The sequence below is a fragment of the Cricetulus griseus genome, chromosome 2 (assembly GCF_003668045.3).
Source record: "Cricetulus griseus strain 17A/GY chromosome 2, alternate assembly CriGri-PICRH-1.0, whole genome shotgun sequence".
Lineage (NCBI taxonomy): Eukaryota > Metazoa > Chordata > Mammalia > Rodentia > Cricetidae > Cricetulus > Cricetulus griseus.
Genome location: NC_048595.1, coordinates 277,741,558 through 277,762,600, shown reverse-complemented (window position 1 = coordinate 277,762,600; position 21,043 = coordinate 277,741,558). Strand labels below are relative to the sequence as shown.

Here is a 21,043-nt window from a genome sequence, read left to right as displayed (position 1 = left end):
CAGCTGTTGCTATTCATATGCCTCTATGGAAAAACATGTTTTTGTCATGTGTGGCTTGTCCTTGTGATTACACATTTCACGAATGTGATTCTTCTTAATGCTCAGAGTATAAATTGTCTGTTGCTCTAAATAAAGTTGGCTATTGAATGAGGAAAAGAAAAGATGAGCTGATCATTAATTTTCAAAACTGAGAAACCAAGATGAGTGATAACGAAGTGAGTGTGAAGTAACAAACAACTGAGACTAGTAACTCATCACCCTACTTCCAGGTGTACAATGCACTGATAATGGAACACTCTTACCACGAACACGTGTTTCAGCATGCGACTTGAGTTGAACAGTTGTGTGCACGTATTCAAGGCACTGTATTGTTTGGGGATTTGATGCTTTGCAGTCTCCTCTAAGTGACCTTACAGAGGAATGAGAAACCTGATTAACAAAGGTACTCTGAGCTGTCTAAACACTGTGGCTGAGGTTGGAGAAAAGGCTGATTTCTTAATACATAACTACAAACAAAAGAGGAGGATGAGATGACTTGTATCCTCAGCTGTCAACAATAAGGACTTTACAGAATTAATTTGCACCATGGCATGTGTACTCAGTCTATCTCCGGGAATATTTGCAATAGGAAATTTTGAGAAAAGGCTGGCCAGTGTGACAGTGCCACATTGATCAACAATGACAGGTTTTACTAGCTGTGAGGTCAATAGAAAAACCATTAAAACCTCTTCTCTAAGGACAAACCTGGCATTGATTTCCAGCTTTGCCCCAAAAGCTCACAGAACTGTATCATGACAGCTGCAAAATTTCCTTTGGTCTTACCTGCGAGTGAATGACAACAGCCAGACATGCTTGCCATTTCTCCTGGGAGTTGGAACACCATGCAATTTTTATCTCAAGCTGCATTAGTTCAAGAGGAAAGGCCTGTTCAACATGCAAGGTGTGTTGTTGTGTAGTGTGTGTTTCTACTGTCCTGGATTCCTGCAGTTTAGTGCTATTCTGGTGCCAGGAACAGGAGCTGAGAATACCTTGGATACAAAGGACAAAGCTATTCTGTGGGTCAATTTGAGGCTGGAAATTAACTAGAACCCTTCCTCTAACTCTATTGTCAAGAACAAAAGGGACCACTGCAGGGCCAGAGTGCCTTGGTATGTGTAGGTTGAGTATTTGTACAGTTACTACTACATATCTCAGTGTTCTTCTACAGCATGACTGGCAGCCCAGGAATTGGATGATGATCTAACTGAGCATAGTTATTACTGATGGTGACTACAACACATTTCATAACATTCTAGTAAAACCTAATATGATTACTATAAGCTATCATTTGAGATTCCTGAATAAAACTGTAATATAAAATGAAGTGTCTAGTTAATGTATTAGTCAAATTAGGAGCTCTTGGTGTCTGTAGAGATGAAATAAAAAGCTGTATATAAAATGGGGGAAAAGTGAAAAAGGGAAGTTCAGGCAATTCTTGCAATCTAAGTAGTAAGAAAGAATGCTCCTCAAATCCCTTAAAGGCCAAAGAAGACTTACATTCCATTTTCAGCTCATGGGCTGGGTATAATTGGAACAGAATTGTCCAAGGCTCACACATGGTCATGTCCCTGATGGAATAAATCTATGAGTATGTGAAGTAATAGAAACTTCTAATAGCCGTTAGAATCGAATTCAAATGACAGTGTCAGATCATTCATTGAAGTTATTCAACAGCATAAAAGAAATTTAATACTACAATGATTGCATTGTCACTTTGAAAACTGCTCATTCAGAGAGTCAAGAAGCAAGCTGCATATGTTTAACTCAGTGCTATTTGTACATACAAAGGGCAAAATAGTGGAGGTTCAACTGGAAGAAAAAGAGCCAATCAGTGTGGACTCCTAAAAAACCTCATGAAGGAGGTTAGACCTGAGACTGTTATTAAACACAGGTACTATATATAAATAGTGAAGACAGGGCACAGAATTAGAAGCTCCTTAGCAGTAAAATGTAAACTAAATCAACACCATGGGAAATACGGGTGAACATGGAGGATCTAAGTTTTAATGAGCCAGATGGGTAAAGCTGACAATAACAAATGCTGTTATTTGTTGAACTTTGTAGAGAGCCTCAGGTGTTAAGCAGCATATGAAAGAGAACCCTTGGCATCTTCAGCATAGAGCACTCAGGCCATTTTATGACACTTGTCTTCAGAACTTGTCTTCTGAAAGGGCCTGGATGCTATGACTATACCAACTATGGATAATTATTAATTTTTTGCCTTTTTATAATTAGGACTAACCTCTTTTTCTTTTCTAGTATATTTATCTTCCTGACTGTTCCCTTGTGACTTGGTACTGAATAGTAGTAGAATATTTTGAGTAGGTATCTTTTTTCTTTTGTTAGTCCTATTGTTAATAAACACAAAATGTTCCTGATTTATCAAAGCACACCATTAAGTTATATCTTCCAAACAGAAACTTCTTGGCAGGTAGTAGCTGAAAGTAAGGAATCTGGATATCTGCCACAGTTCATAGGCCTCAAGTTCCTTGAGAAAGCCATGTGCAGACAGAAATCCCAGGAACTAGAAAGCTGGCTTAATTTTTTTTTTACCAATTTCCATATTTAGTTTATGGTCTTTGCTTACTTTATCCAGTGAATATTTTACCCCAACATTTCGTCCAAGAGAAGTCCCTTTATTGAAGAATTGATCCATTATTCGTTTACCACGCATGTGATCACATTTTATAGTGATTTTTTAAATTTTACAATCCCCTTTTCTTTTTTAATTAAAGGAGGGAAAATAATAGACATATCCAGGCATAGAGAACTAAATTATCCCTAACATCGTGGACATCGCTAGGTAAACCTGGGACATTAGCGACTATATAAGGATGGGGAGTGAGCTTCTTCATCAGGCTGCACAAATGTAGTCAAAAGGTAGAACTCTGATCCCAGGGAGTATTGCCCAGGTTCCCTCATGCACCTTATGGGGTAAATTCTCAGAAAATGTAATGGCAACAGTGCCTTCATATTTATGTGATTCAGAAGTCCCTGCTGGAAATAGGGAGAGGTCCGGGTAAATGAGTTGAAAAGAAAAGAGAAAGCCTGGGTCAAGATCTTAGAAATAAGTAATGGAGGAGTCATGCAGACACCCACACCTGATGGTAGTAGTCACTGTTTTAATGGGTGAGTCCCAAAGCAAGAATTGTCTCTGTAGTAATAGTTAAGGATTATTCAAACCAAGTTTTTTAGGGAATTGGGGAACTGCCAAAATTATTGAGAGGGACTCAAGCATAGAAAATGTATAGAGACATGCGTTGGGACTGAACTAGTATGACACTGTGCTTTGCAATCAAAGTAGAAGATTGACCTTGCCTAGAGAAAGGGTAAAAACAGAAAAATAAGACTAAAATGTTCCAGAAATGATGGCTGTTAGCTGTAGAGCTATGGGGTGTATGAGCAGACCCTTGTCACTATCGCCTTTACCAGCAACATTCTAGTTGGCAGAATATGGCTGATAATAAGCAACAGGTGCCACTTCCTGTCCTCCAGATCATGCCCCATGGAATAAAAAAAAAAAGAAGTTTATCTCCAGATGAGAAATTGCTGAGTTTATCTCCCAGTTTAACTCTGTCTCCCTCCTTCCTTCTTGAAAGCACACTTCAATAACTCAGTAGGCAAAGGATCCAGTTTCCAGCTTTTCCTTGGAAATTCAACCTAAGGATGGTGTGGAATCTACTACCTTTGGTCTAGGGGCTTGACATTCTAACACATTCCTTCGCTTTGCTTCTTCTCATCAGAATTTCTCAATTACTATCAACACTGGCCTTTTTTGGAATTCATTTGTTAAATTCTGATTACCGGGCACCATCATAGAAACCCCCTTTAAAAACAACAAAAACAATTTACTACTTTTATAGTGTAGAGCACTTTGGAAGTCTCACATACTTCAGAGATCAAGAGTCATATTCAGCAGGTAGAGTAAGGAAAATTTCTTAGCAGAAGTCATGTGGGCAGGCACATGAAAAAAGAGGGGCAAGGGAGTTGTGATTGATGGTTGAATCAGAAGTTGATATCAAGTACATAGCTAACACAATAGAGTGCAGACAAAAAATATCTGGAATCAACTTTCCCAGGGAGAAATTTGGAGCACAAAGACACATTATGTGTTATTTATTAGTTTATGTCACTTCATTGACACTTTGGGCTCCTACTTATAAAATAGATATAGTAAGTCTTCCACTTACCAATCCATATGCTTATTACTGGAGAAAGAAAAACAATGAGCCAAGTACCTCAAGCCAAGTGGAAGAAAGAGGATTGCAGAAGCACAAGTTATAACACTAGTAGGTCCTTTCTGGCTAAGTTTCAAAACCACAGCCAAGTCTTGAAGTTTTCCAATATTCATGAAGTTATAATGAAGTTCAAGAGGCCACCGATTTCATTTGCAAAATGTCAGTCAGTGAAAGAGATCTTGTATTCCACTCTTAAATTATTCCTAACTGAAGGCAGATAGAATCTATAAGACCACTCTCTTCCATCTATGAGAATCATATTTAACAATGAGAAAGCAAAGAAATTGACAATTTTTTCTCATTAAGAGTTAGCTGAATTCAAAGGGAAAAGGACTCTCAAATGAAGAGAAATTATTTAGATGGGAAATCACATAAGAATAAGGTCTGTCCTTACATCACCAGGAGCATGGAATAGTCCTTAACAAAGAGAAAATGAGCTTGTCAAGACAAAAGCCTCAAGCTGATGGTGATTTATTAATAGGAAACAGTGGATCAAGACACGCTAATAACAACCTTTGAAGATACAGATAATGATGGATCAGGAGCTTTCCACTCTATGTATCTACTCAACACACTACACCTGCTGCCTTGCACAGCTCCAAACTTCAGATAACGAGCTGATAAGAACTGCATACAGACAAAGGATTTTGATTCTGCTCTTAGTGCATCTATATTGACTATTGCAATTGTAAGTCAGTTACAAACTCTGCAGCTTTCCCACACATATCAGGGAAGATAATAGGATCAGTTTTCTAGACACCTGATGGATGAGTCATTTTATCTAGTGTCTGTATTATATGATAAGCCTTCTTAGATATGGGTTTTTTATCCTGCAAAATGAGAAAGAATGCTTAAAGTAAGGTTCCAACATCACCAGTCTGAATTCTATGTTCAGGCCTTGAAGTCAGAGGCCATCCACAGACTGGTAAGGGAGACATTTAGTTCCAGTCGCTGAGACCCTGAAGCTTAGTGAGGATGATTGACGAGCTCCAGTCTTTCTGGTCATTGGTTGTCACCTTCTCTTTCCCCAAACCTTACAATAGGACTGATAATTAACCTCGGCTCTACTTTCTACCTCTCTGCCACTGTTCACTTCCTGACAGAAATCCTAATTAGCAGCAAATGGCTGAAGGAAAAATCAGCCTGAAGAATAAGGATGTTACAATAATCATGTCTGACTTACTTCTCCTCAGTTCATCTCCATTTGAGGGAAATTGATACTGAACAAGAAAGAAACAAAGTCTTTACCTGAGCTGAGTGAAGAAAAATGTGTTACTATGGGTAAAATGGACAAAATTGCCACCTACTTTCTGTCTATGCATACCAGGTCCATCCTTCCACCATATACAGAAGAGTTAGCCCCTCTCTCATGAACAACACATTCTTTGTGTCAGAAATGGCCTCTTTCCAGGGACACAAAGGCCTGCTTACTGAGTGATGACGGCAAACTATTCTGCATCCACTTTTTCCCATGCAACTATCAGAAAATGCTGTCAAATCTACTTGGGTACTTCAGGTTAATTCTGGTTTTTATTTATATGTATGTGTGCATGTGATGCGCAAGTGTAAATAAATGCTGGTAGGTGCATGGGCACACATGTGTATGTGTTATGTGGACATGCCTGAGGAGGCGACACCAGGTGTCTTCCTCAATAGCTCTTTCTAGGCATCTGGTCTGTGGACCTGAAACAGAGATCACACCCCTTTGGGTGTGGCTTCAGATGGATGGAAGCAGAAAGGGAGGAGCTTGAGGCATGGCTTTCCTTTGCATCATCTTTCTGGTGGGTCAGCGGACCCCGTAGAGGGGCAGGGAAACGCTCCGGTGGTTCTTTGTATTTTTCTGTGTAATTGTCCCCAATAAACACCCATTTATCATTTATCTTGGGTCTAGTGAAATAATTCATCTTCACCTTCTGCTCTTCATTTTATTGTTTTGTTTTGTTTCATGCAGAGTCTTTCACTGCACCTGGAGCTCACAGATTCTGGCTAGTTTTGCTAGACAACTTGCCCCATGGATCCCTGGACAGGTAGCCACCATACCTTTCAGGGTTTTTGTTTGTTTGTTTGTTTTTTGTTTTGTGTTTTGTTTTGTTTTGAGTTATGGGAATCAGAATTCCAGTCCTCTTATTTGTGGCAAGTATTATACCCATTGAGATATCTCCTCAACCATCCAAATCTGTTTTAAATTCTTTCCCTGACCATTGTCCCAAATAATATGTAAAGATGAGGTCTAATGAAAAAAAGAGTCATTAACCAAAGAATCCCCAGGTGAGGGTTACTCACCTTGAGTCATAATCCAACCCTCTGCATGTGTGTGACAGTTGTGTAGCTTGGACTCTTTGTAAGGCTCCTAGCAGTGAGATCAAGACCTGTTCCTGGTACTTAGCTGAATTTTGGGAACCTATTCCCCATGCATGATTACCTTGCCTAAACTTGATGTTTTGTTCAAGCCCATGAGATAACTGCTCCTTTCTGAATTGAGACAGAGGAGGAACAAAAGAGGAAGGGGATATAGATGGGAATCTGGGTGGAATGGGAGTGGGGTTAGGAACACCAAGAGGAGATAAGGGAGAGGAAACTGTAGTTGGTATGTAAAATAGGTGAAAATGTTATTTAAATAAAGATAGAATCCAAAAAGCAAGCACCTATACAAAATACATTGGGTTAGTGTTATCTAGGTGCAAGGGCAGCCCCTCTAAAGAATTACATGTCAGAAGAAAGCAGCCACCTGCTCAATTTCTTCAGAATAGGACAGTGCCTTTTAGGACAGCTCTGTGCTCTAGAATCAGAGAAGTAGTCATAAATAGATTTTAAATTTTTAAAGGAAAAGAGATGTCTTTCAATAGATATCTACAAAGAAGCCCCTGGAATCTTGAGAATTACGCTACACAGGCAAGTGTTTTATAGGTATGATTAAAGATAATGTCCTAAAATCAGGGTTATAGTAGATAAATCAGGTTATCACAGATAACCAACTCAGATTGGGTTCAATCTATACGGTAGAAGACAGCAAAACTGGAAAGGAATGTCTGTGTTTAGTCCGAGAAGGTTGGTCAAAGAACACCTAAGAGATGTGACACACAGGAGGGGAATGACGTGCTGTTTTAGACTATCATATGCAAAATGTGAAAAAATAATATATGGGGCAACCTCTAGGAACTATTACTGGCTGACAGGTGGCAACAAAAAAGAGATGTCAGGACTGTAGAGTCTAGGTACAGAATTCAGCCAATAACCTAAATGACCTGGGAACAGAGTCCTCCCTAGACTGATAGGATGTTAAATAAACTTCAGTTGTCCCATGCTGGGCTGCACCTCATGACCCACAAAACCATTACATAACAAAGGGTGTTATCTTGACCTGCTAACTTTGCCATAATGTGCTAAGGCAATAGAAAAAAAAAAAAAAAAAAAAACTAACACATCTCTCACTAGCTAATCTGCATGGGGCATGAATTTTTAGACATCCTTCCCAGAAGGGAAATAAAAGGCTATTCAAAAGACAACTGGACTTCATACGTCATGGGATCTGGACCACAGTGTACTTTCCTCTGATAGGTAAGAAATAAAGGAATGGTCTCATTACTGAAATGACATCTAGGGAGTGTGCTGTCCCCATTCCAATAGAGTGATTCGTTCTGATTTCCATGGTATCTCATCATCTACAAGCCATTTTTCCCAAGCAGCCAGCTGACTTTCAAGACCATCCTTCAAGGACAATTTTTCACCAGACTGCACTACCCTCCCCCAGCAAGTTATAAAAAGAAAGCAAATAGTCCATTGAGGATAATAGTAGAATAACCATGCTGTCTGTATATTTGGAGAGGAGATGTACAAAAATAATTTTAAAAGGAATGACATTTTTATTTACTGTTTTGTAGTTGCTGTTGTAGAGACAGAGCTTCCCTATGCAGCTCCGACTGGTTTGGAACTTACTACATTGACTAGGCTGGTCTCAAACTAATAGATATCCACTTGCTCCTATCTCCCAAGTGCTGGAATTAAAGGCATGTGCTACCAAAATGGCCCAGCCCAGGAGATGCCATCTTTAAACCCAAGTTAAAATTAAGGTTTTCTGTCATGTTATTGGCCAATAATATTGCTATCAAATAGGACTTTGGTATGCATAGACCAAAATCTACAATATAAAGTAGGATAAGGGACAACAAACTGGTTAAGTGATGGAAGTGCAGGAAGATCACGAATTTTTGTTATTATTGGACTATTAGCAGAAAACAGCCAGTAAAACTCTCCTAAAAGAAATCAGTTATTAGCCGGCCATTGGTAGCACATGCCTTTAATCCCAGCATTTGGGAAGTAGAGGCAGGCGGATCTCTGTGAGTTTGAGGCCAGCCTGGTCTACAGAGTGAGTGCCAGTGCCAGGACAGGCTCCAAAGCTACACAGAGAAACCCTGCCTGTCTCGAAAAAAAAAAAAAAGAAAAGAAAAGAAAGAAAAGAAAAGAAATCAATTATTGAGGGAACATCTTCTCTTGTCTTTTGAATTATTGTACATGCTAAGTCAATGACAGAAAAAAAAATCCATTCAGGACAAATGATAGCCAATGTACAGGGCGTCTTCTGTCTTTTCATCTGTCCTGGAGCTGAGGGGAGGCTCAGGGCTCCTCCAGCTGCATCACACTGACTACTTGGCATATTCCCTGTTATTCAAGAAACTTGCTCCTGCCTGTCTTGCTCATCTGGAGTTGTAGTTTATTTTCCTTTACCCTGGTCTTTTGGGGTGCTTTGTTTTTTTACCCCTGTCTTTGACTACTCTCTCCAATTCATCAGACTCATGGCATTGCCATCCCAGCATCCTCACCTCATAGTCCTACATTTCTACCAAAAAAGGAGGGACATCATGGGATCCTAACCACTTGGGATCCCTAAACCCCACAGAAGGTGTGAGTTCATTCCTTAGAGTCCCCAACTCCACTCATGAGTTCATAGTGCTATTGAGAGTAGGTAAACGATCCATTCAAGAATTCTGAGAGTTAGGCACTTAGGTCAGAGACTCCAAGTAATGTTCAATGCCACATTTTACCAATAAGTTCCATTCCTTGTAACACACTCATGCATGCACATATACACAAATACACACATATCCCTGGTTATGTTACCTGGGCAGGATAGGATGAAAGCTATAGCATACATTCATAACCTTTAAGCCAGTGGTTCTTAAACTCCGTAATGCTGTAACCCTTTAATATAGTTCATTGTGTTGTTGTGACTCCAATCATAAAATTACTTTAGTTACTATGTTCTAACTGTAATTTTGCGACTGTTATAAATCATAACAAATATCTGTGTTCTCCAGGGGTCTTAGGCCACCCCTATAAAAGGCTCCTTTGACCCCCAAAGGCGTCATGACCCACATGTTGAGAACCACTGCAAGTTTAAGCAAAATGGGATCTAAGAGAGAAGTCTGTCACTGGCTGAAGAATATTTAGGTTTTCCTTAGGGGAGGTTCAAAGATGCCAGTATGTAACAGATGGTAAATAATGAGTGGCTCAAAAGTGAAGAGAGAGGTGGAATTTGGAGAACTCATACTAATCCAATGACATGGAATTTACCTATGAATGGACAGGTCAGATTGCTCCATGCTTTTGCTTCCCCAACCCTATTAGACATAGGGTTGCATAAATAAGGCCCACAGAAGTAGCCTTTTCGAGATTATGTTTTTCCCTCAGGTAAAATGAAGTTTGAAACAGATTTCCTGCCTTCTCAAGAGCATGATAGTTCCTTGAAATGAAGCTGGCATTATTTTACTGCTGTGATATAACAAGAATAAAAAACTATGAAGAGGGAATGAGGAATAGAGAGATATTAAACAACTTCTGTACTGAATCATCCGAATGTGTGTGCATGTTTTCCTTCACATGGCTCTCATGTAGAGAAGGGAGTGGGTCTCTCATGCCTTGTGGGAAAAAAGTTACCTTAGTACATTTTGCTTTATCAATCATTGTAGGTGGGACATCTCCATACAGACAAGTTGCTGTGTTGAGAACCCCTTTATACATGTTCTTCTGAGAAGGAAGAATACACTCTAGATTTTCTCAAAGCCTTTAAGCAAAGAAAATGTCAGTAGTGAAAACTTCAGAACTCAGTACAGTTTTAGTTGATGATTGCTTAGTTTTACCATGACTGGAAAGTAAAGGGTACATTGTTGGCAAATCCTTCTGATACTGGGAATTCTGACTCTATCATCCGCTGCCTTAAACAACTAATATAAAGGAGCTCAATGAAGGAGAAAGGAAATCCCACTAAGTCTTTTGCACAGAATTTCTAAACCCATTTCCATACAGTGATTCTGCTGCATAAGTCTTTAGCTAAGTTCAAGATTCTGAAAATAAATACAGGTAATCATATATTACATACACATAAGGCTCACTAGCTTTGGAATAAAGAACTATTACACCAATCCCCGCAACATCTGAATAAATTGCAGTATTTCTTATTAATGTAGGTTTTCATCCCATGAGGGAGACTCTCTCTACTTGCTTCACAATGGGCCTTGAGTTGGTCAGTGAAGTTTAAGTGGAAGTGAAGCAGTTTTTAGCATAATTGGTCATGCTCTTTTCTCATCATCAAAACTATCAAGATTCCAGATAGAAGCTTTCTATGTTTGGCATTCAGAACACAAAGGATACAGGTATTTTGTAGCTAATATATAATAAATGCACAGCATGAGTAAAACATTTATTATTCTAAGATAGTTAAGAATCATTTATTATTGTAGTGTATTTTATATGAGCCTACTGGACTAATTCAGGATTTGGTCTAAAGGAGGGAGGCACACTGTAAGTGGAGGTTTCTCTCCAGCCTGCCAGTTCCCTAATAAACACTCAGAGGCTTATTGTTAATTACAATTGTTTGGCCAGTGGCTCAGGAATATTACCGACTAGTTCTCACAAATAACATAATCCAATTTTACTAATTTGTGTATTACTACATGGCTGTAGCATACTGGTAATGTTTTGGTCTCTTACCCCTTTGGTGGCTACGTGGCTGCTCCCTGACTCTTCCTTTTTTCTCTCTGTATATCTGTTTGGATCTCCCACCTGGCTCTATTTTGCCTGGCCATTGGCCAAATAAGCTTTTTTATTAACCAATAGTAATAAAACGTATTCACAGCACACAGAGGGGCATCCCATATCAGCATACTCTAACAGTGAAACCAACTATGAAACATAAAATATAAGACATGTAGGAACAAGTAGCTGATAAGCTGTGAACAGTGTCTGAAAGGTTTCTAATCTGCAATGGTACAATGATCAGCAGCATTGTCACATGCTCTAACTTGACACCAGACTCATTGTAAAATGAGCTTGCATGTTTAGGCAAGGAATTGGGAAGATTAAATATGCAGAGATAACAATGAAATTGATTCTCATTTCTATCTGGAACAGGTCACACCAAGAAGCTTTTGTGCTACACACAAAAAACTAAACCAAAACAAAAAAGTCAATAAGCATTCAAATTTATGGCTAGGACTAAGAAACATATTTTTTGTTACAATCAAGGAAATAATTATTTTGTCATTCATAAATCTTTGAGAGAAATGAACTGGTAAGAATAAAATGAACCTGTGACATTCATTAGAAATTAGGCTCACTCTTCCTGTAAGTGACCTGAGGCAACCTGTGAAGATGGTTCACTACTCTCTCAACCCAGAAAACCCTACAAAATCATGCAAGTCAAGAGGTTCAAATCTCCGGGTTCACTTTAAGAATACCCGTGAAACTGCCCAGGCCATCAAGGGGATGCATATCCGAAAAGCCACAAATACCTGAAAGAGGTCACATTGAAGAAGCAATGTGTGCCATTCCGGCAATACAAAGGTGGAGTCGGCAGGTGCGCCCAGGCCAAACAGTGGGGCTGGACACAGGGTCGGTGGCCGAAAAAGAATGCTGAATTTTTTGCTGCACATGCTTAAAAATGCAGAGAGTAATGCTGAGCTTAAGGGTCTAGATGTAGATTCTCTGGTCATCGAACACATCCAGGTGAACAAAGCACCTAAGATGCGTCGATGAATTTACAGAGCTCAGGGCCGGATTAATCCATACAGGAGCTCCCCCTGCCACACGGAGATGATCCTCACCGAAAAGGAACAGATTGTTCCAAAGCCAGAAGAGGAGGTTGCACAGAAGAAAAACATATCCCTGAAGAAACAAAAACTTACGGCACGGGAATAAATGCAGCATAAAATAAATGCAGATAAAAGTTAAAAAAAGAAAAAGAAATCAGGCTCAATGCACCTAAAATTAAGTCTACATAAAAGGGTCACATCTACAAGGAATTTTAGGCATGGCTATTGGCATGTGTGATTACTGATAAACTAGTTAAAAAGAAACCACATAATTGGACAATTTTTGTAAGAATGTTAGGAACCTATAATCTAACAATGAAAGCGGCACCTCAGGATTTGAAATTCTTCTGGGTTCCCTGACCTGCAGGGGCCAGAAAGAAAAGACATCCACACTAGAGGAACAGCCTGTAACACATGAGGCTGAAGAGCGTGGTGGGAAATAAGGAACCTTCCTGAAATTAAAGGCCAGACACAACTGCTGATATGATATAACTTTCATTGTTTGTTTAAAAGCCTCAGTCCCTAACTCTGCTACACCACACCCACTCTCATCTTCTGGGAACAAAGGCAGGGCTATAGCTACAGAGAAAATTGAAAAAGTATCCAAATGAAAGGAACTGGAAGGGTCAAGCACAGATTAGTGGTATTTGCTTAAGGTGCAGAAGACCTTGGGTTGAAGCCCTAGCAACACAACAAACAAACAGATGGTTTAGAGAATCTAATCCTTTCTCTGTCTAGACAGACCGTCTAGACATCTAGGATAAAACAAAGGTCCTTCAAAGATGTCACATCCTCATTGCTGAACGTGCAGAAAAATTCTATTACACGGTGAAAGGAACTTTAGAATAACACAATTAATCTGCTCTTGAGATGGGGTGACTGTCCTGAATTATCTGGACAAGCTCCATTTCACCACATGAATTCTTAACAGTGGAAAGCCTTCCCTGCCCATGGTCAGAGACAGGTGTGGTTGAGGAAGAAACTCAGAGGAACACGGCACTCTCTTTCATTGTGAAACAGAACCATGAGCCCAGCAATGCTGGTGGCCTCCTTACACCAGATTCCCATGTAGGCATTTCATCATGGAATGTGTGTTCACGGACAGTTTTCTTTTAGATCCGCGAGATCCTTCTCAGGCTTCCAGCCCAACAACATTTAATGTAGTAGGTCTGTGCTGTTTAAACCACTGCATTTGTTGCAGATTTTTATATTAATATTACAGAATAATTACCATGTCCACTAATTATCAAATATGGACATAGAACAGTGGCCTCAAGCTTCCTGATGCTGTGACCCTTTAGTATGGTTACTCATGTTGTGGTGACATTAACCATAACATTCTTTTTGTTTCTATTTCATAATACTCATTTTGTACTGTTATGAGTTGTAATGTAAACATCTGTGTTTTCAAATAGTCATAGGTGACCCCTGTGAAAGGGTCATTCCACCATGCAGAGGGGCAGCAACCCCTAGAATGAGAACCACTGACATAAAGAAACATGATGTTTGGCCGTGACTTAATAATTGGGAATATCCTTACCCCTGTGCAGAACAAGCCTACCAATAAATGAACATAATAAGCAACAGAAGAAGCTGGCTCTGCATCCAAGATTGTGAAGCTCTTACAAACTAACTCAGAGGCCACAGCCAGAACCAAAACACTAGCAAGCATTCAACTTGAACAGTGCTAGAAGGGTCCAAGTTTTGTGTTATTTTTGAAATGTTAAGTAGCTTGAGCAGAGATGAAGCTGAAGAACTGGGACCAGGCTATAACACCCAATCCCTGCTCCTGTGACTCTAAATTTTCCCCCTAGACTCCACATCCAAAAGACTCCACAACCTCCTAAAACAGCACCATCAGTCAATGTGTGTTTCAAATTCACGAATCTGCCAAAGACATGCCATACTCAAATTGTAGCAGGGTGAGTTTCTGGATATGTAGAACGATGCTCTAATACTTTACTGTGATATACAGGGAAAGACTACACCATAAGCCTTAGTGGTGGGAGCCACATCCCACTCCTCAGAGCAGAAAAGCAACCTTCAGTATCATCTGCTTTTAGAAAGAATTACTGGGAAATCTACCACTGTGGAATCTACTTAGGATAAATCTTCATTTCACAATAGTCCATAAAGTATCATGTTAGATTGCTCTTATGATTAAAGAGTTTGTTTATAATGTGGACATAAAATATTCCCCTCATCCTTATCAGTAGTCTCCCTATAGCAAAAATAACAGAAGAGTGGTAATATGCAAGGTGAAATTCAGAAGTGTCACTGGTTCCTGAACACTCAAAAGACCATCTAAAATCCATTAAGGGTTTCTTTGCTCAGTCCTCCATCCCTGTCACAAAGAGGAGGACCAAAGATATACCCACTATTCAATCCAACCATTCCAAGTATTAATATTTAAAATCATTTTTACTTGTTATTATTCTGTAAATGTATGTGGGCATGCATGCCATGGTGCATGTGTGGAAGCAGAGAACAACTTCGTAGAGTTGATTCTTTCCTTCCACCTTTACATGGGTGCCAGGGTTGTCTGGCTTGCATAACAAGAGCCTTTAACTGCTGAGCCATCTCTCAAGCCCATAGCCTTTCTACTCCTAAGAATTAATCCAAGAAAATGAAAGCATATGACCGGGACTATACATGTGTGTTTACATAAACTTGATGTAAAATAACCCGAAGTTTCAAACAATTCAAATTCTCATTACCAGGTGGATAGATACATAATGATCAATGCATGCAAAGGATCACTCAGCAAAGACAGTAATTGTTAATATATACAAGGTAATGATGATCCCAAAACAGTTGTGCTGAGGATAAGAAGGCAGCAAGGAAGGTATTGCAATTATATTACCTTACTAAAATTAAAAATAAGAGAGGAAAAACAAAAAGAACAAGTGTGCCAGCACCCAAACAGTCATACCTTCCCTTAAAGAACTATTACCTCTTGTTTACTTCTTGCTTTGTGGTGGTTGGGGTGGAATCCAGGGCCTTAAGCATGCTAGGCAAGCATGTCACCACTGAGCTACATCCCCCTGTCACATCTATGTCTGAAATTAGGTCTTTAGTTCATGTTAATTTGCCCAGAGACAAATGGGTACAAGACATTAAACAATTCCCCTGGTGAGATTCATCACACCTGACCATCTATGGAAAAGCTGTCCCATGTGCAGCAGTCTGAGACTATAAATATACACTAGCCACAAATCTTTAGAAGAACAGCCGTGGCTTTTAAACATGAAACTCCTACCTGTCTAAATTGACTAGAATACAGGCTAGACTACATGAGATGGTATTATCGTTTATAAATGTGTAAATAAAGTAAAATATTGTTTACTAAGTAAAATATGAACCTAGTTAGCAAATATACTTATGGTTCTCACCAAATTCTAATATTACACACTGCGGTGTGTGGACCTTAGTCTGATCTCTAGGTAACTGGCTACAGACACGTGAGAGTGTGCACCAGTGTGCCCAATAATACACAAGTATAAATTAAAGTTCCTGTAAAAGATAAAATAAGAGTTCTCTTACAGTATGTAATTATCACCTTTATACCTCAACTCTGCATAGTTGTATAAAGTGAATGGAAGCCTGGGGTACAGCTCATCAGTAAAACTCTTACCTAGCATACATGTGACCCTGGGTTCTGTCCCCAGTCCCACAAGTAAATAATAATTGTGTGGTAGTTTGAATAAAAATGGCCCTCATAGGCTCATAGGGAGGGGCACTATTAGGAAGTGTGGTTTGTTGGAGTAGGTGTGGCTTTGTTGGAGGAAGTGTGTCACTGTGGGCAAGCTTTGGGGTCTCAGATGCTCAAATCATACCCAGCATTCTCTTCCTGCTGCCTGCTGATCTAGATATAGAACTCTCAGCTCCTTCTCAGGCACTTTGTTTGACTGTGTGCTACCATAGTTCCCTCCATAATGGTAATGGACTAAACCTAGTGAAATGTTTTCCTTTATAATAGTTGTCATGGTTGAGGTGTCTCTTCACTGCAACCCTAACTATGGTAAATAGACAAATAAATACAAATAATAGACAAAGAAGAAATAAATATTAGAGCTAAAAAACATCATATCTATCCATGTATAAATTTTTATGACTTTTGGGTAACAAAACATTGTTTCTCCAAGTTCATCACTAACCAACAAAAAGTCGCGTGCATGGAAAGGGGACACGTTCAAGGGTGAGACAGAGCTGACAGGGCAGGAGGGTAATAAGATAAAGTAAGAGTAAATAGAATGTATTATATGCATGTATGAAGTTGTAAAAGAATAAATTGTATTATTAAAAGCTAACATGGGATGAGGAGTAAACTAGCACTGGGTAACTTGAATAGGCCAAGGAGAAATTGCCTCATTGTTGTGGTACCCAGCTCACCCTATTTTCGACTCAATGGGAAAAGAAGTTTGGAAGTTTATGAGGTTGACTTCAGACAAGTTTCAGGTCAGTTAGTGGCTTGTCCAAGTCACTGTGTTTTATGAAAGGATCTCTTGGAAAGAATTCTGTAACCTGGGGCCCTGTAACAAAATTAGATCTCGGCAGCCATGTACAATAATGTCTAAAGTTCCCAGTTGTGACAGGACATGCCCCTGCCAAGGTGAAAGCCTGAGCGTGCTTAATTAGTGCAACAGGAAGCAACATTTTACATATCCACGCACTGTTCTTGGCTGTGCTTGAATCTTGACACTGTCTTGAAGAGGGATTACACCATTCATAAACATATTTGTGTGCACTTCATTCCGAGGTAAAGTTCAGAAGACATTACCCTGTGCTCTGAGTCCAAAGGAAGGCAAAAGGCTTTAGTTTTTCATTTAGAATGAACTCACAAAATGTATTGATCTTTTCTGCTGAAAAACCCTAGAAATTTACCCTTGACAGTTCTGTGTGTATAGTATCTCCATGATACATTCATGTAAATTTATATTACATTTCAGACTTAATCTCCATATTTCTATGACATAATATTATTGACAAATATGAACTTTGATTTTCTGTGTTTTTCTTATGCATTTTGAGAGTCATGCATATCAATTGAGCATCATAGTTCTATAATAAAAAATGCAGGCATACTTATGATAATTAGCATTAACATAAAGAAGAGGAATTAACCTGTTAACCTTTCCAGATTATTGATAGCTACATTTTTGTCATTCATTTTATACTTCTGGTGTTTTTATTTTTTGTATGAAACTGCTGTTAGTTTCCATAGAAACCTTTATTAAGCATCATTTCAGATTTTGCTATGTAAATAGAGTTTACATGCATTAGATTGCTGATTTGGAGACTGAGGGTACTGAGCCAAGGCTGAGTGATTTGGAAATCACTGAGAGAGACTAATTAAAAAGTGCTTTATGCAAAGTCCACATCGCTGTTTAATTAGTTGACTCTGTCAAGGGATTTGTAGATGTATTGGAAAAGCACAAACTAACATAGCCTAACTCCTAAAATTTTAATCATTGTGAGGACAGTGGAAAGAGTAGCATTATGTAAATCAGTCATTCTCTTGTAGCAGGCAACTTACCTACTGAAGGGATTTGTATCATGTTTGCATCGGCATAGCACTTTATTTTTCCTAACAAGAAGCATTGGATAGGTCCCTGGGATGCTTGTTGGTGGGGATCTGGGCTAGAAAGTACCTATAGATGCTTCACTGACTCATTTACAGTTTTTTTATCTTTTATCTTTTAGGTAAGATGCCTTACCTCTGAGTCTCAGGTCCAATAACTGTAACATGATAATGTAACGTGATAATAGCATCTACTTCACTTCTTTGCAAAGAAATACTACAACCTGGAATTACTGTTGTCTCTTCCTTACTGCAAGGGATTGGTTCTAGAACAATCCCCTTTTACAGACACCAAAACCTAAGGATAATCAGGTCTTTTGCATAAGCTGGAGTAACAGTACAATATAAAATAAGCATATCCCCCTGTATATGAATATCAAATTTCCAGATCAGCTATAATATTATAGACAGTTACATTCTATGACAGTGTTGCATGGTTAAGGATAACGGCAAAGAAGAAGTCTGTACATAGTACTGATGCAATGTTCCTTGAATAGTTTCACTCCACATTTGGTTAGTTTGCAAATGTGGAACCCACAGGTATGAGGGGTTGACTGTACTTACATAAATGCTAAGTTATAGTGCTAGTGTTGGTTGTATGTGACCAGAGAAAAACAGTGATATTGATCATCTCCAGAAATACAGTTCTTGATGTTGTAAATTTAACATAACTCTATCCAAAGATATGAAAACCAGATGAAATAATACATAATCACTCCTTAACTGCCTTACACAGTGTTAAAAGACATTTGCTTTGCATTACCATAGAAGTGCTCATATAGTTTTTTTCTTCTTCTGATTTTAAAAGCAATGCAGTGACAGGTGTGGTGGCACACACCACTAATCCCAGCACTCAGGAGGTGGAGGCAGGTGGATCTCTGTGAGTTCAAGGCCAGTCTGGTCTACATAATTACATGGTGAATTCCAGGGCAGTAGGAGCTACACCGTAAGACCCTGTCTCAAAAAGAGAAAAGAAAATAAAAGGAAAGAAAAAAGAAAAAAATGCTTGTAAAGCTTATTTTATGCAATTTATCTTCCCACAATTAATTCCTGATTTGGAGTATTTTCATATAATTTTAAGTCATACACTTGATATGTTACATATGACCTTTTAAACACAAATGTTGCTTTTTCTTGTAGGTTTATGAATTTCCTTTTGGCCATTAAAATTTCAATGGCTATATAACATTTTGCACATAGATAATATCTAGTTTGTCATTTCTCATCCTATACATTCTTGGCCATCAGCACATTAAGCAAAACGCTTCAGTGAAGTAACAAGAAAATCTTTCTAACTCATTCTTTTCCGTTCTAGAATTTTTTCTTGAAGTTTTGTTTCCAGGACTGGAATTGATTTTCTACAAGTTCATTCTGAAGCTATAGCAGTTCTCAGGCTTTTGAAAATAAAATGCTCCAAAAGTCAACTCCTACCAGCACTGCATGAGACACTCAGTGTTTTTCCATTTTGATTGCATTGTGATAATCACAGTGTGTGTGTAATTCAGTATCTCACATCCAGGAGGATTATACCTCCCATGTTTTTGATATTGCAGCTTGGCTTTATAGTCCCCATTTAATAGCTCTGTAATATTCTTTCCCATAAAGGCACTATAATTACTTAGCCATTCTTATCTTATTGTTGGACATTTAGGATGCTTCCAATTTTCCTTATTAAAAAACAATGAATATAAGACAAAAGGTTTTTCTTGGCTGTTGCTGTTACTATTTTTAGATTGTTCCCTTATAATAGATTCCTAAACATGTAATTACCATCCTAAAAGCATAGTAGCTAGGGATCTCTTAGAAACATGTATATAATTTTGTGGTTGGGCAGTGCGTTAATTAAGTGCATAAATTTACCGAACTGACTGTGTCCTTGGCCTCTTTTTAAATCTACTCCATTTATAGTGACAACTTTGGTTTTATTTTTCTACTTTATTTCTCATTCCCACCCGTTGGAAGAAAATGGGAACAATGCTTTTTAATTTAGTGTACACTTGTATTTGTTGTCAAAGGTAGAATGAAATAATTTGGTGGTAATGCTGACCAGTTCATGACTTGTATGATATTGATAGTTAGTCCCATACTACAGTGTGGATGTCTCCTCAAAATACACATTAATATTTAATTGGAATTGAAAGTATTCATAAACTGAACCTTAGAAACTGGATCTTCAAGAGACTGCATGAAAGGGGTCATTGCAAAGGGGGGATTGACAAAAGGCTTTAAGGCTATTCTCATTCTCTGTCTTCCAGCTTGCTTTTCCTTACACCATACACAAGATGATGTACTCCTTCACTTGTAGACTTCCAGCCTCTAGAACTGTGAAAAACTGAACCTCCTGTATTGGTAATTTGCACCACTTGTAGTATTTTGTTACAGTAGCAGAAAACAAAATGAGGTTATCTGGTAGGATAGCATTTCAAGACTCCTGGTAAGCAGAGTTGTACTACAGTAGCTTAGAGACTGCCATTAGTTTTTAGACAGCACTTCTTTTTGTGATAAGTTCACTTTATTACTAGTTTTCCAGCTATGCAGACTTTGCACTTGGCATTTACTTATCATGCAAGAGAGATCAAAGAAGACTATTCCAATTCAGTTCCATTTACATTAGTATGTGTCTATCAGCCAAGATAGGTCCTAATTTATTTTCATCCATGGTGTCCTATGGTGTAACTTCTTTTTTTCCCTTTGGAAGTTTGGCTCCAGTGGCAAGTCACAATCCCAAAGATCAACCAAGAAGCTGACTGTCAATCAGAGTTGAGGAAAATGTTGTCTGTCCACCCCTCCTCCGCATTTGCTCTTTGAAATAGGCTGGCTTAGAACTTTAGGAGGGACCTACCACACCCAATTTTTCCTATTTCTTAAATCTCAATTAACCTTCAATTTATTAGTACCAAGTTCAAGTGTTCATGGCCTTAACCTATTCCCATCTGCTTCTTAGAACCCTGTTTCATGTGCTGTGAAACCATCTGAGCTCACCTCCAGAAAAGACATATGAATTAGAAGGAGGCAAGTCTCCTGTGGAAGATCTCTGAGATCTTCCAGTCCTCAGTCTACTCCAGCCCTGAGAGATGAGCCATGTCCAGCCCAGAGCA

General features: G+C 38.8%; 1 protein-coding gene across 2 annotated transcripts in view; it reads right to left on the bottom strand.

Annotated features, from left to right (window-relative positions):
* Window positions 1–21,043, bottom strand: part of Grm1 (glutamate metabotropic receptor 1) — a 376,448-nt gene that overhangs the window by 66,734 nt on the left and 288,671 nt on the right. The window lies entirely within an intron of this gene.